A 16,373-nucleotide genomic window follows, 5' to 3' on the forward strand; every position below is an offset into this window, starting at 1 on the left:
CAAAAAAAAAAAAAAAAAGGCATTATCATATGTCTATTTTAGAGATGAACAAACTGAGCCTCAAAAATGTTGTAAAACTTGTCTAAATCCCATGGCTCACTGGTGAATCAGCATCTGTGTTCAGGTCCAACTGACAAAGTTTCTCTTAAAATATCCTCATGTTTTTCTCCTTCAGCCTTTTCTTTCTGAGCTAAGCAATTACATTATTATATCAAAGAGTAACACTTGCCTTATAGTCCACACTGGGCCCTAAATCAGCTACACTCTTCATTTACCATCAACGGCAATAGGTTAATATGAAAGATTCTGTAAACATATTTTTCTCCTTATCTTAACTTCTATAAAAATAATATAAATCAATACCTATAACACACCTTGTTGGGTTTAGAACATATATAAATTATACACACATACAACAATAACACAAAATAGAGGGCAGGGTATGGAGCTATACTGGAGCAAAATTTCTATTTTATATTGGAATTAAATTAATACTAATATCAATAGAGTGTGAGAAGTAAAAGATGTGTATTGTAATCCATGGAGCAATTATTTTCAACTGGGAATTATTTTTCCCCCAAAGGATATTTGACAATGACACATTTTGGGTTGTCACAATCTGCGGGTACTAAACATCCTACAAAGGACAGCTTCTAACCATAAGGAATTATCTGGCTAAAAGCATCGATAGTACAAAAGTTGAAAATCTTACTCTCGCACAACCATGAAGAAAGTAACTCAAAAAGTTATAGTGAAAAAATATAGAGAGCATTAAAAAGTATCTAATAGAAAATAAGATAATAAAAGAGGAACATACCAATAAAAAGTAATGAGAAATAAAGAACACAGACAGCAAAATGACATAAATACAACCATATCAACAATAGCATTAAATGTGAAAACTAGATGTTCTAATCAACAGACAGACAGAAATCGTCTAGTTGCACAAAAAAGATTCAACTTGGGCTGGTTTGTATCTTAGTGGCAGAGCACTTGCCTACCATTTTCAATCCCCCGCACTGCCAAAAAGATAAAAAATTTAAAACCTGAAAAGATTCAATTCTATGCAGTCTATAAGAGACACCTTTCAATTAAAAGTAAGGTAAAAGTGTAAAATATGGAAAACAGATATACTATGCAAATAATAATCATAAGAAAGCTGGAGTGGCTTTATTAATATCAGACAAAATAACTTTAGGACCAAAATATGATCATAGTCCAAAAAAAGGAGCATTTTGTAAAAGGTCAATTCATCCAGAAGATACAGCAATTATATACATACACATTCCTAACAAAACCTCAAATACAGGAAGAAAGATCAACAGAACTAAAGGGAGGAACAGACAATTCAACAGCAGTGCTTAGAGGACTCAGTTGCTGCTCTCGGTAATGGAAGAACATCTAGAGAAAAAAACCAACCAGAATAGAGAAGATTCAAACAACGCTACTAACCAATTTGATTTATCTGACATCTATAGAACACTCCACAAAACAGCGGAGTACACATTTATACAAGTGCACATGGAACACTGTCCAGGATAGATCACATGCTTGCTCATAGAGCAAATCATGATAAATTTAGGTTGAAAATAATCAAATTGTGCTTTCTGACTACAGTGGCATTATATATGAGATCAAAAATAAGAAATCTGAAATCCACAAATATTTGGAATTAAACACACTTCTCATTGGTTGTTTAACCAACCAAAGAATAAACTACAGAGGAAATAAGAAAATATTTTGAGCTGAATGAAAATATAAGCATGACATGTCAAAAATTTTGAAATAAAAACAAAGCAATGCTTAGAGGATTATTTATAGCTTTTAGCTGCATATGTTTTAAAAGGAAAAAAAAAGTCTCAGGGCTGGAATTGTAGCTCAGTGATGCTTGCCTTGCACATGTGAGGCACTGGTTTCGATCCTCAGCACCACATAAAAATAAATAAATAAGATAAAGGTATTGTCCATCTACAATGAAAATATATATATTCATATATTCATATATATATATATATATATATGAATGAATGAATGAAAGGACAAATCTAAAAAGAAAAAAAGAAAGGTCTCCACTAAGTAACCTAACATTCCCCTCTAAAAATTAGAAAAGAGTCCAAAATAAAGCAGAAAGAAGCAATAATAAAGATTAAAGCCAAAGTCAATGAAACAGAAGATGGGAAAACAACAGAGGAACATTGATAAAAACAGATTTTGGTTCTTTGAATAGATCAACAAAACTGACAACACTTTAGTGACACTGAATAAGAACAAAAGAAATAATTCTCAAATTACTGAAATCAGGAATGAAAATGCACAAAAATAAATACTATAAGTAACTTTATGGTAAGAAATTAGACAACTTAAATGAAATGAACAAATTCCTAGAAAAATGTAATATGCTAAAACTGACACAAGTAGAAATAGAAAACCTGAATAGACCTTAAACCAATAGAAAATTGAATTAGTAACTATAGATTTCCTCAAAATAAAATGTCCAGAACTCAGTGGTATCAGTGGTAAATTTGACCTAGCCTTTACAGAAGAAATATTAGCAATTCTTCACATTCTCAAAAAAAAAAAAAAAATAGAGGAGGAAAAGAAGGCATATTTCCCAACACGTTTCAAGAGGTCAGTAATACCTGGATACCAAAGCCAAGGCCATCACAAGAAACATACACCACTATTCCTCCTGAACATAGACACAAAAATTGCCAACAAAATATTAACAAACTGTATCTAACAACATAAAAAAAGTCACACATCGTAACCAAGTGAGGTTTAGCCTAGGAATGCAAGATCAGTTTACCACCTGAAAATCAATTAATATAATAAACTGTATTAACAGAACACAGAACAAAAACAACACAGTCACTTCAATAGATACATTTGACCACATATATGCTCTGATGGAAAAAATAACAACACTCAAATGAGGAACAGAAGAATATTTCCTTAACTGACTAAAAAGTATATATGAAAAACTTAGATCTAAACTCATTCCTTTTTCTTTCTTCTTTTTGCAGTGCAGGGGGCATGCTGAGCAAGAGCTCTGCCACTGAGCTATATCAAGGAGTCCTAAACTCATCCTTAATGACCAAAAGTGGAATGCCTTCTCCCTAAGATCAGGAAAAAGGCAGGGGTTGTGGAGAGCAGTGACTCGAACCATGGTCTCTGGTTCCCTCATGGCCATGTTTGTGCTGGGAGCTGCCTGTGCAAAAGTGCAGATCGAGATGGCCCAGTTACTATGGTAACGCCAGCCAGAGGATGCAAAGGCATGCATCTCTATCAGTCAGAACCTTGGACTAAGGCACCAACTCTCAGGGGTAGAGAAATCTAGGCATAACAAGATGACCTAATGTCTGACAAGGTTTGCTGCATCCTTCAAACTGCCTGCTTTGCTAAAACTTTCTCACAAATAACCTTCTGATGACAAAACCTATATAATAAATGTACTGAGCTAACTCTGGTGTCAGTCAAGCCTCACCAGGGCTTGGCTTTCCACCCGGCCCCAGCTTTTTCTGTATGTGTGTCTGTTTGTCTTTTCCGCATCCCTCCCATAGCCCGTCTGGTCTGAATTAATGGTTGTGCTGGTGGCAGCAAAGGATGGTCACTCTCTCCATTCAACATTGCCCTGGAGGATCCAGCCAGTGTAATCAGGCCTCAAAAAGACAAGGCTTCTGAATTGGAAAGGAAAAAATAAAGCTACCTGTTTTACAGACAACATGACCTCATGTGTAGAAATTCTTCAGGATTCACTAAAAACTACTGGAACTAATAAGCAAGTTTATTAGTTTTGATTTCTTCTCCTTCTAATCCATTTATTATGTTTAAACCTCCAGAGACAAAGAAACCTCTGTGGTCTATCATTTAATCATCTTCATTTTGTAAGTTAATCTACAAAGCTGTGACATAAAGGGATGATATCGAGTCTTGACTCAATTGTCAACTATTGCCATTTTCCTAGGATGGATTAGTCATCCTTCTCAGTAGTTCTTTCCTGAATCATTCTAGAAAACTTGCTTGCTTCTGCCTCTAGGAATCAACATATCCAGCATTTTTAGAAAGCATAGACCATGCTTTCATATAATTTCAAAATATAACAGTATGCCACTTGAATATGGAGCCTTCTTCAAATTTCCTGCCAAATATTTTGCTTGAATTTGTTCCAACACTCAAGTCATATATTTTGTCTTATCAGTGCCAGGACAGAGATTATTAACACTCACTCCATTTTCTGTCTTCCCTTAAGCCCATTTTATTAGGTATTTTACCAGTGACACTAACCGATCTGCATTTATGGGAAATGTATACCTTTTGTGCTTTGCTTAAGAATGATAAAAGAAGTGGGGTACAGTAGGGCATTCTATAATCCCAGTAGCTCAGAAAGGTGAGGCAGGATCTTAAGTTCCAGGTCAACCTCAGCAGCTTAGTAAGGAGGCCCTATGCAACTTTGTGAGACCCTGTCTCAAAATAAATATTAAAAAACAAAAAATAAATAAATAAATAATAAAAAGGGCTGGGGATGTAGCTCAGTGGTAAAGTGCCCCAAGTTCAATCCTTAGTACAAAAAAAAAAAAAAAAGAAAGAAAGAAAAGCTACTAATGACTCAGAAATGGCATTATGCGGAACTGTCATTGTATAAAATTCAATTTTGTGGAAAAATTCGCTGCTGAGAAACAAGTGCCCATAAAGCTTCTAAGTTATCTGACACCTCTGCCCCTGCCATGGGGACCCTGTGACTTGATGATTAAGGTTCTTGATCTGCTAGTGATATAAAGTTTGTGTAGAACTATGAAAAGTCTCTCTGGTTAAGTGTTTCTTCAAACAGGAGGGGGTCTGGAAAGTTTGTAAGAGGGGAAAATGTCAGAACTGAAAAAAGAAAGTTGAAGAATGGCATGATAGGGATCTCCAACCATTTGAAGGGACCTTATGTAGAAAAGGTGATACATCTGACCTGCAATCATTCATTTATTTAATAACCATTTAAGTATATACTATGGGTCAGGAACTCTACCAAGTGCTCATAACACAAAGATTAATAGAGATTAAGGAGGAAAAGAGGTGTAAAATACATGACATCACAATGTCATAAGGACCCAGTTCCAAACGCCGACAGGGAGGAGTGTGCTATGGGAGGTGGCGAGGAAACTTGAAGGTGACTCTTCACCTCAGTTTACAGAGAGAAACCGAAGTTTACCGGAAAGATGAGGAGAGCAAGGGACTGTAACCAGGGGCATGGGCAGAGGCCTAGAGGGGTGAAAACAGATGACATGTGGGAGGAAATACATGACTCCACAAGGCGAGGGTGTATAGGGAAGATGGCAGAAGAGGAGGTGGACAGGTTCCCAGAAGCCAGAGAGGCAAAGCTTAGACTCCTGAGCTGCCTCCTATTGACAAGCTGGGAAGGAAAACTGGAGTTCTTCCCTGTCGTTCCAAGGAGCTGAGCTAAATCCTGGGGCAAAGTTATAAATGACAGAGAAAAAGATATTGGGTCAGTAGAAAGAAAACCATTTGTGTTAGTTAGAGCTATCAAGACAAGAAGTTGTTTTGCAAAATATTGACCATCACCAGCAGCAGGCAGAGAACTCTACCAGAGATAAAACAAATTTTGTTAGAGATATAGTAACGTGTATTCCCAGAAAAAAATCTCTGTGCGGAAAACTTTAAAGCAATCCTAACTTGGACAATTGGAAAAAAACATCTTGTTCTTTTCTTTTTGTTTTTCTTCTTTTTTCTTTCAAATTTAATTTAAAAGAGAAACATTTTTTCTTCTTGGGTAGAACAACACAGTATCATTTTTAGAAAGTCAACTCTTCCTAATTTAAAAGGTTAATGCAATCACTGGGGAACTATCAACAAGCTTTCTTTTAAAAAATGTAACTAGATAAGTTGATATTAACATTTATATGGGGAAAGAACCCAATAATAGCTATGAAAATCCAGAAAAGAGCTATGAGTGAGGAGGACTAGTTTTACCAGAGAGTATGACATATTATAAAGACTCTATAATTAGAATTCATGTGCGCGTTGAAGTATTGGAGGAAGTGCAGCAATGTCTATGACTTCCTCTGAAACTCATTAAAAAATAAGATGTTGATGAATGAAGAGAAAAATGATACATGGATAGATATGTGATAAAGCAAAAATAGCGAAACGTTCATTGTGGAATCCAAGTAGACCTGTGGGTATACTCTGAAAAAATTCAATTTTACTGTATATTTGGTGTAGTAAATTGTTGGGGGAAAACACCAATGCAAACACAGCAATGTGATAAGAGCATATGAATAAACCACAAAGGAAGTGTTATAAAGTACTAACTTCCAAAAATAGTCCCAAAGTATATGTGGAAATTTAACATTTGATATAATTGTCATCTCAAATCATTTGGATCAGAGATGGCGATTTTAATAAATGGTTTGGGAAAAACTTGATAACTTGGAAAAAGACTAAATCAGATTCGTACCTCACACCATAAACATGGAAAAACTCTAAAAGAATCAGAGACCTAAAAGAAAAAAAAAGAAAGAGAAGAAACCAAGCAAGTACTAGCTGAGAACATGAGTGAATTCCTCTAGGGAAAGCTACTCATAATCCAGATGCAATAAAGGAAAGAATAGATATATTTGACTACATAGAAAAGTATTTTTATTTTTAAGTGACAAAATGTACCATAACCACTGCCCCCAAAATTTGCAACATATCATCACAGAAAAGAAGATTATATACACATATTTTTTTTCTTTTCTGGAAGGAAATGCTGGAGGTTGAACCCAGGGACTCCCACATGCTAAGAATGTGCTCTATCACTGAGCTACACTCAGGTATTTTTATTCATTGCTGGTGGGAATACAAACTGGCATAACTCTTATTATTAACCCCACACACATCAGATGAGTTGCCAAAAAGATGGTGAAATTGAGTCATCAAGATAAGAGCATTAAAAAGTTAATTATGTTGGGCCCCATCTGACAAAAGAAGGTACTAAGAGAAGGAGGTTGCAAGGAACCCTGACAAGGCAGAAATGTGTCTCTCAGCCCTGCCCAATTACTGAGGCATTGGGATGGGGGTCTCAGGACCACTGGTTAGTCCCACCTGAACTGGAGGTAGGAGCCTAGGACTATCCCAAAATAATGTCTTCTGGCTTTAAGATAATCAGCTACTTCTACTCTAACTCCATTTATAAAAGCATTTTGGTTCTCCATGGAGGACAAAATTCACTATCCATGAATATTTTACAATATGAATAATAGAAGTTATGTTAAATACAATGTGTGGGGGTGTGTGCCTCAATGGTCGAGCACTTCCTCAGTATGCATAAGGCCCTAGATTCCACACTTCCTGAACAGCTGTGACTTTAAGGCATCATTTAGTCCTCCTCCTCTCCACCACAGACTTTCACTTGCACAAATCTCTAACATCCCTTTGCTCTTTTCTATGTTCTAAGACTGCAGCACTTAAATTCTCTGTCCCACCACTTTCTCTCTTATGAAATAAACAACACTGATTTTCTGAGCAGTGAGAGCAGGTTTGTTGTATTTTAAGGTTTGAAGACACTCATATGGAAGAAGCCAAACCATAAATGTAAACTAGCACCAAAATCACTCATCGCTTCAGTCATTAAAGGGGACCTGTGGTGTGGAAGTACAAAGGTTGTGGCAATCATACTCTACTCCCCTCGCAATAGCCAAGCCACAGAACCAACCTAGGTGCCCTTCAACAGATGAATGGATAAAGAAAATGATGCGGTACATATACACAATGGAACATTACCCAGCCATAAAGAAGAATGAAATTATGCATTTGCCAGTAAATGGATGGAACTGGAGGCTATTGTTCTAAGTGAATACCCAAACAATCCCCCTAAACCGAAGGTCAAATATTCTCTCTGATATGTGAATGCTGACTCACAATGGGGTGAGGGGGAAGAACAGAAGTTAATTGGATTAGACAAAGAGGAATGAAGGGAAGGGAGGGAGTGGGAAAAGGAAAGACAGCAGAATGAATTGGACATAACTTTCCTATGTTCATATATGAATACATGACCAGTGTAGCTCCACATCATGCTCAACCAAAAGAATAGGATTCTATTTAGAATAAGTTATACTCTATGTATGTATAATATGTCAAAATATACTCTACTGTCATGTATAACTAAAAAGGACAAAGTAAAAAAAATACATATATATATATATATGTATATATATATATATATGTATATTGGTTCAGTTTGCCCTTCTCCAATAACTCTGAAACTACCCCATGATTCAATGTGATTCAATTCAGTAAAAGCTTATGCTTCCACACTTGAGCAAGGGGCTCCCTAAATCATCATAAATCATGCAGATGTTGTTGTTGTTCTTTTGTGGTGCTAGGGATTGAACCCAGGGTCTAATATATGCCAGGAAAGCACCCTTCTGCTGAGCCACATCCCCAGCTCACATTGTTTTATTTATTTTTATGTTGACTGATTCAACAGTGCAAGTTGCAACTGTTTTTATCTAGTACCAATGACAGTGTTAGGTACTGCATTAGGAGTGTAGGGCAGGGAGTGACAGAAGAGAATGCCCTTCTTATATTTCTTTTTCCTTATTTTATTCCAAGGATAGCAAAGTTAAGGAAACATGAAATCCAATAACAATAATTTGGAAGTTATCCATGCTCCATTACCAACACAAGATTTTTCACTACTGCATCATATCTTCCCTGTGCATACATACATAACAGCCCAGTGACTAAGCACCTGGGCTCAGAAATGAACTTCTGGGTCTACATTCTGGATCCTCCAGTCAGGGAGGAGGACCTGAGACCTCAACTAAGAGTTCTTTAAGTTCTCAGTGCTTCCTTTTTCTCAAGGCTAAAATAAAGATTTCAATGATAGCCCTTAATTCATAGGGTTGTGAGGAGGACTGAAGGGTTTATAAGGCATTTAAAAAGTGCCTGCTGCAATAAATAAATGGGAGCTGTTAATTATGGCATGCACACTAGTGTTTAATTAATTTTTCAACAGCTGTTATTTAATTGTTCGGTGACACGGCCAACTCTACCATATTCTTTGTGCCTGTGTGCTCTCTATGCATGTGGGGGTGGGGTGTTCCTTGGAGCTGCTTGATTTTTTTCTTTTTTTTCTAATTAACTTTTATTGGTGCATTATAATTATGCATAATAGTGGGATTCATTATGCCATATTCATACATGCACATAATATAATTTATTTTTCCTGACTAAGAAGGGAACACAAAGAAACACCTTCCAGTTAAAACACAGCACTTAGGTGGGAAGAAGAAAGGAGGAGATGGCATTGTCCAGGTCTCTTTCAATTTGCTTGTTCCTTTGACCCTTCCTGCAATAACCCACTTCGCATCAACCATGTTAACAATTGATGTGTATTGGGCTGAGGTTGTGGCTCAGTGGTAGAGCACTTACCTAGCATGTGTGAGGCACTGGGGTCAATTCTCAGCAACACACATAAATAAATGAATAAAATGAAGGTATATCAACAGCTAAAAAAATTTTTTTTTAAAAAATTGATGTGTATTCTGTACTTGGTCTATGATCATCTAATCATATGTAAACTTATTCAGAGAGAAATCACGTGAATACAGTTGACCCTCCATATTCGTGGGTTCCACATGGGTGAATTCAACTAACAGAGGATATCTGGGGGGAAATCAGCGTCTGTACTCAACATGTACAGAATTTTTTCTTGTCATTGTTCCCTCAACAACACAGCATAACAACTATTTACATAACATTTTCATTGTATTAGGCAGTATAAGTAACATGGAAATGATTTAAAATATAGGGATAAGGGAGGTGGGGAGGGGAAGGGAAGGTCCTGGGGAAGGGGATTGTACAAATTATGCTACGTGCAAGTATGAATGACATAATGAATCCCATGCACCAGTAAAAAATAAATTAAAAATAAAAACTATACAAGAAAAGGTGGCTGGGTTATATGCAAATACTATGCCTTTTTATATAATGGACTTGAGTATCTGCAGATTTTGGTATCAGAAGAAGGTCCTGGATCCAAGCCTGTGGGAATCCTGAGGGTCAACTGTATATGAGGGGTTAAGAGTACTTTCTTAAAAAAGAGATACATATTACCCCATTAATATGCATTGTTTTATGTATCAGTTAGAAATCAATTTAAATCAAATAAAGAAAATGTGATCTTATGTTTTAAAACAATAGAATCATAATAAATACATTTCTATGTATCTTGGTTTTCTCACATAAAATATGTCATCTGAGGTGGCCTGTTTCCTCAGTTTTGCAATTTTAAATGAAGGATTATTTATCAAGGGTTATCTGTGGAGTGCTATGGACCTGGGTTGATAATCCATCTCTCCAGCAAGTGTTTTCATTTCCTTACTCTCGACCCCAGGAATGGCCAATGCCCCTTCATGTCGTACAGTATCCCAGATCATGCAAGTAGTCTGAACCAGAATCTCAAACCCAAGCACGGCAGACTTGCAGAGATGACGTCTTCAAAGAGACTTTTATTTCCTGCACCCAAAACCAGACTAAAAAGCAAGTTAACTTATTTTTGCTTTTTACTATAACTGATAAGCGAAATTCCATTTGCACATTCCTTCCTCTTAGCTTCATGCAGGGGTTCAGTCCCAACTGCCCAAACTCAGGGCCAAAGCCTTGTCTCTTGTCCTCCAGAGCACTCAAAACTGGTTTTAAGATCAGCAGCGCTCCCTTGCTTCTTTGGTCCCCAAGAGGTTCCCTTAATTTCCTGCTAGCTCAGCCCTGCATTTAGAAAGATGTTGACTGTGCTTCATCAATTATTCTAGGAATTGGTAAGAAGATGCTTTTCAAGACCTCTATTCCACTAAAGACCTGATGAAGTGAGAAGCCTATTACGGTATCTGCAGATCCATTAGATGCACACCCATCCCTTATGCATTAGACCAGTCATCACACCATATAGCTCAGTATAATTTTCAAAATGCTTTTCACGTCCATTACAGTCTTTGGTGAATTCAACAACCCCATGAGGTAGACCAGGTATTAGTATCTTCGTGTTATACCGAAAGCACAGACGTCCAGATAAGCTAAGTGCCTTACCCACGGAGGCCAAAGAGCAAACTAGAGGCAATGCCAGGAGTAACACCTCGGTATCCTCTGCTCTTTCCCCTGCACCATTGAGCTACTTCTATCGATTCCTCCACCACACTTCTTAAGCTCCTAAAGTAAGCCAGATCTAGTGTCAGGCACTTAGGATCTAAAAAGTAAAGAAAATAAAGTCCCTCCTAGGGGCTCCATGTTGGTGAGGAAAATAAGTAAAATCTTCCAATACAATCCACTCAGGCACAAACCACAGAATGAGCAGCAAGGAGGAGATTGATTTTTCCCAGATGCCACTGATGACCTCTGTATCTAGTATATAAGGGAGGAGGAAAAAATACTATTCAAAGCTGACTTTGGACTTTCTCTTGCCCAGCAAAACATATTGATGTTTACAATAAAACCCTTCTATAATGCAAAAAAAAAAAAAGTGGGATTCAGAAAATTCAATGGCATAAAATGCTGAAGTTGCTGAAATCAGAAAGGTTTCCGGTTACCATGTAATGTGTATGCTTGTGAGACTGTGGGGGTGCTCCTTAGAGCTGACTGGTTTTCCTTAGCTGGAAGCAGGAAGCCCTCTCTGGTCAATCCCTGCACAAGGTGGATATGTCCGGGGTGAGAAGAGGAAGAGAAGGTCCAGGATTGAACAGGGCTGTCTCCGTGCCTGGCCAGTGGGTAGGAAGGGCTGTGACCTCTTCCCCCTGGAAGACAGACAGTGTCCTAATGGGAGTCAGGAATGCTTTCCATTAAACTGAGAAAGATCCAAATGATGAGGAAGGAGTCCCTTCTTCACTTAACCAATCTCCCTCTCCCACATTAGTGACTGGAATTTACAAACGGCTGGGCAGATGGAAGCAAATGTCAGATGTCGATCTGAATTTCACCATCCCAGGGCACCACAATGACTGGGTTGTACTGTAATTTCATTGTGAAAAGATAAACTCCAAAATATTGACCTCTGAGAAGTAAGACTAACAGAACTAGAAAAGAAGAATTTTGAGAAGTGGGGATATTGGAAACCTAGAGGAAGCAAAGCAACAAACAGTGCCATGAGAAACTATAAAGAAAGAAGAGAGAGGAGTTTAATATGTAATTTTAAATTGTTGGCTCTACTGACTCAATGTTACCTACCTCCACTGTCCCTGAAACTTCCATAAACCACTTCTATACCCATAATCTTGGGTTGGTGTTTTTTTGGGGAATGAATCTGGACAGTATCCAATAAGGCCACAGCGGGTAATGCGGCCTTGGCCACCACCAAGCAGAGGGAAGAAATGGACAACACAGCAGACTCTGGACATCAGAAGCTTGAGATGGCCAGGAAGAATATGCACAGCCCACTCCTGAGCACACATCTGGTAGGGGAACTCGAACCCATCCTACCTGCACATTAAATAATATTAAAAGAGGCATAAGAGGCTACCAACTCTAAGTTAATAATTTTTTAAATACTTTTTTAGTTATTGATGGACCTTTATTTTATTTGTTTATTTATATGTGGTGCTGAGAATCAAACCCAGTGCTTCACACATGCTAGGCAAGCGCTCTACCACTGAGCCACAACCCCAGTCCTAAGTTAATAATTTTTCAAATCCAAATAAAGTAGAAAATTTTCTAGGAAAAGACAATTTGCCTAAAAATGCCCTACGAGAAACTAAGAAGCCTAAAGGGTCGAGTTTCTGCAGAAGAAAAAGGAAAAAAATCATCAAACACAACCTTCCAGAAAAGCACCAGGCTCCAAGGCTTTCCAGAATTCTACAAACTCTTAAAGGGCAAGAAATTTCAATGGTATCTACACTTTCTGGAGTATGAAAAGAAAAGAAAAACTTCTATGTTATTGCTTTTTAAGGGGATAGTATATTGATAACAAAACCTGATAAATATTTCACACACAGTCAACACTAAAGACAAATCTCACTTAAGAATATCAATATGAAAATTCTGAATAAAATATTAATTGAGAGAATGCAATAATGCATTAAAACACTAATATGCCATATTCAAGTAAAATTGATTCTAGGAAGGCAGAGATGGTTTGATATTAGGAAATCTATTGATTGTTCATAGCAATTGATCTAAGGAGAAAAATCACAGTGATTCCTTAGAGACAGAAACAACATTTGACAAATTTCAAGCCCTATTCTTGATTTTTTTTTTAATTCAAACAAAATAGGTCTGGGAATATAGCTCAGTGGTAGAGCACTTGGCTAACATGCATGAGGTCCTGGAATCAATTCCTGGCAACTCAAAAAACATTTCTTTTCCAAACAAAATAAGAATCTTTGAACAATTCCTTATATATATCTAATATATAAAGCACATAAATATATGTATAAGCATATATTCACATACATGTGTATACACACATATCCACACACATGCATCCCTAACATTCAACTCCTTAATGTAATACATATTATTTTCCATATATGTGTATACACATGCATATACACACATGGCATTCCAATACTGTCAGAAGCAAGAAGATTCACTCTCACTATTACCATTCCACCTGGCCCCAGGGATAATATGAATATAGTTATGAATATAACTAGACAAGAGAAAGAAATGAAAAGCATAAAAACTGGAAAATACAACATAAAACTATTGCTGTGACATGGTTATATATCTGGAAAATTCAAGATAATAGAAAAACCCCTGCTTTTTTTCTTCTTGCCATTACCCACCCATCATTTTCTGCCCTTCTCTGCCTTGTCCTGGGTCTAGGAGGCTTCAGCTGCTCTTCGCTGCCCTCAGGCTTCCTGAGAGAGGCACTGGTAGATCAGAGGCTCTGGGAGGGACATGGGTGTTTCTTCCCTCTTCACTGGCTGCTTACCAAGCAGTGACTCTGCTTCCTCCATACTACAGCCCCTGCTGGGCACTCTCTTCTCCTCTCTAGCTCTCACAGGACTGATGACACTGTTCCTCCTCCCTGTTCCTTCAGGGCCTGCAAGTGTAACAGCTTCCCACCAGGGCTAGTCTCTGGATGCCTCAACAGCCCTTGAAGGTGCCCTCGACCGTGCCTACACCTTCATTAAAGGCTCTCCCTTTAAAGCATTTGAATGGAATTCCATTTCCTACCAGAGACCTGATAGACCCATCAACCCTCAAAAGAGGACCCACCTTATCCTTGGCGTTCTCAAGTCTCACCTTCCCAGTGGATTAGAATTAAGACTTCACAAAAAGAGGAGAGATGAACTGGAATATCTGACACCTGATGAATGTCTGTCATCAATACTGCCTTGTAAAATTTCCAGCGACAGCATTATTCACAGATTCAAACAATGCTAGAATACAAACAACTAAGACATAGAGGAAGATGACCCGAAAGGGGGTTTTAGTGCAGACAGCAACACTAGTAATTTAAAACATAAAAAGATTGGATAACATTGTTTCATGGAGTGTAAGAATGAAAAATTAATACCCTAATTAATGTATTTATGCAACTTGAGATTTTTAAATAGATGTAATAAAAATAATCAAATAAATATTGAAAGTACACATGCAATTCTTTCTAGTCCCTTCAAAGTTTGTATATTCAAGTAGTGTGTTTAAAAATACACATTTCCCTCGAAGGAGACAAACAAGAACTGCATTATATATTGAGTCACTTCATTGGGGTACAGCTAGAAGCAGCACGGGATGCAGGCAGGAGAATGGGACCCCCATGTTAGGATCTGCCATTCCTAACATGCATGCACGCACACACACACACACACACACACACACACACACACACACGAGCACACTCAAGCTACCCCTCCTTTCCCAGCCCTAGGGAGCCAGGATCCCAGGACTGACAATAACAAAGCAAAAAGCCTGGAGCATGGAGAGGGGGCTGGGGACAAAGCCCGCCTTCTTTCCTTCCCTGAGGACCCCACAATTAGTGTGGCTATGGAAAAAGTGACAGAATGGAAAAAGGAAGAATTCACTGGCTGACTTGTAGCCCTGTCATCTCCAAGGCCACCTAGTAGGTAAAAATCCCTGCAGAAGCAGTTTCTCCACCCCAAGTCAGGCAGGGACTATTTCTTCAGGAAGGAAGCAGTGCCCCCAGGTAGACCTCAGAAGTGATGTGACCTGACCAGAACTTCATCAGAGCCTGGGAGTTGCTCAGGGACCCTGAGATGTAAACACAGGTCTGGTCCTCAATGGTGTGACACATTGAATACCCTTGATCTAATAGAGGGGTTCCTCCCAGAAACACCCCAACCTCCACACTGCTTCTAACTCCACTAAGATACAAAGGCTCGCAGTGTACTTGGGAATGACCGAGGTATTTATATTCAGAGGCAGGGACCTCTGGATACTCTCTGCCCTGCATGTGTATCCTGGAAGGGAGAGACACGTCCCTTCTTTCTCCAGGATACTCAGCATGCAATCTTGGAGGGAGTTCAACATAGTCATTCACCACTGGGTGAAAAATGACGACAGGATGGAATCCTCCTGAAATCTGTAAGCTGGAGAAGACAATGTTGGGGAGCAAAGCTGGGAGGAAAGAGCCTACTACTGAATTTTGACTTCTAATTTAATTTATGTGTCTCAGAAAACAATACCCCAAAATATGGCGCCCTGATATACTAGTATTTTAAGGTAAAGGGCCTTAAGGGCAGCAGAAGAGGAGGAAAAGGGCATTTGACTTTTCCTTACCTGCCTATGGATCAGACCCATCTAAGAATCAACTACCTTTAGTCCCTTCCCTCAGTTTTTGTGAACTAAATTTGTATCTGTGGGAAGAAAGATAAATGAATATAACTACTTCTGGAAAGATCTGATCACAAGCTATTGTCCATCTCCTAAGCCTGTTCAATTCCCACAGAGACTCATTTACTATTGCCTGATTATTGAGCCCATTATTCATTCACCCACCACACTCATTTAGTCACCCTCAGAATCATCACCTTGCCTCTCTCCCTCTCCCTTATAAAGTGGGGTATGACAGCATCTGGGCCTCACTGGGTTTGGGGGTAATCATACGCCTGTGATTGCTCCCTATGCATGTTAAATAAATTTGTAAGCTTTTTCTCCTATTAATCTGTCTATTGCTAGTTCAATCCAGCAAATCTTCGGAGGGTGAAGCTTTTCCTTTACCCCTACAAATGCACATATTGTTCAAAATACCAATTTTCTCATATTCTTCAGAATATTTAATAAGCTAGAACTTGCTAAGGAGAACACTAGAAAAATAGAAAGTATAGAAGGAAAGTGTTAGAAAGAGAGAGATAAAGAGCAGCCCCTCTAATGCAGGAAGGTTCTTTGGGGGATTAATTTCAGCTCCCTCAAGAGAGTCAGCCGTGGGG

The sequence above is a fragment of the Sciurus carolinensis genome, chromosome 8 (assembly GCF_902686445.1).
Source record: "Sciurus carolinensis chromosome 8, mSciCar1.2, whole genome shotgun sequence".
NCBI classification, from domain to species: Eukaryota; Metazoa; Chordata; class Mammalia; order Rodentia; family Sciuridae; genus Sciurus; species Sciurus carolinensis.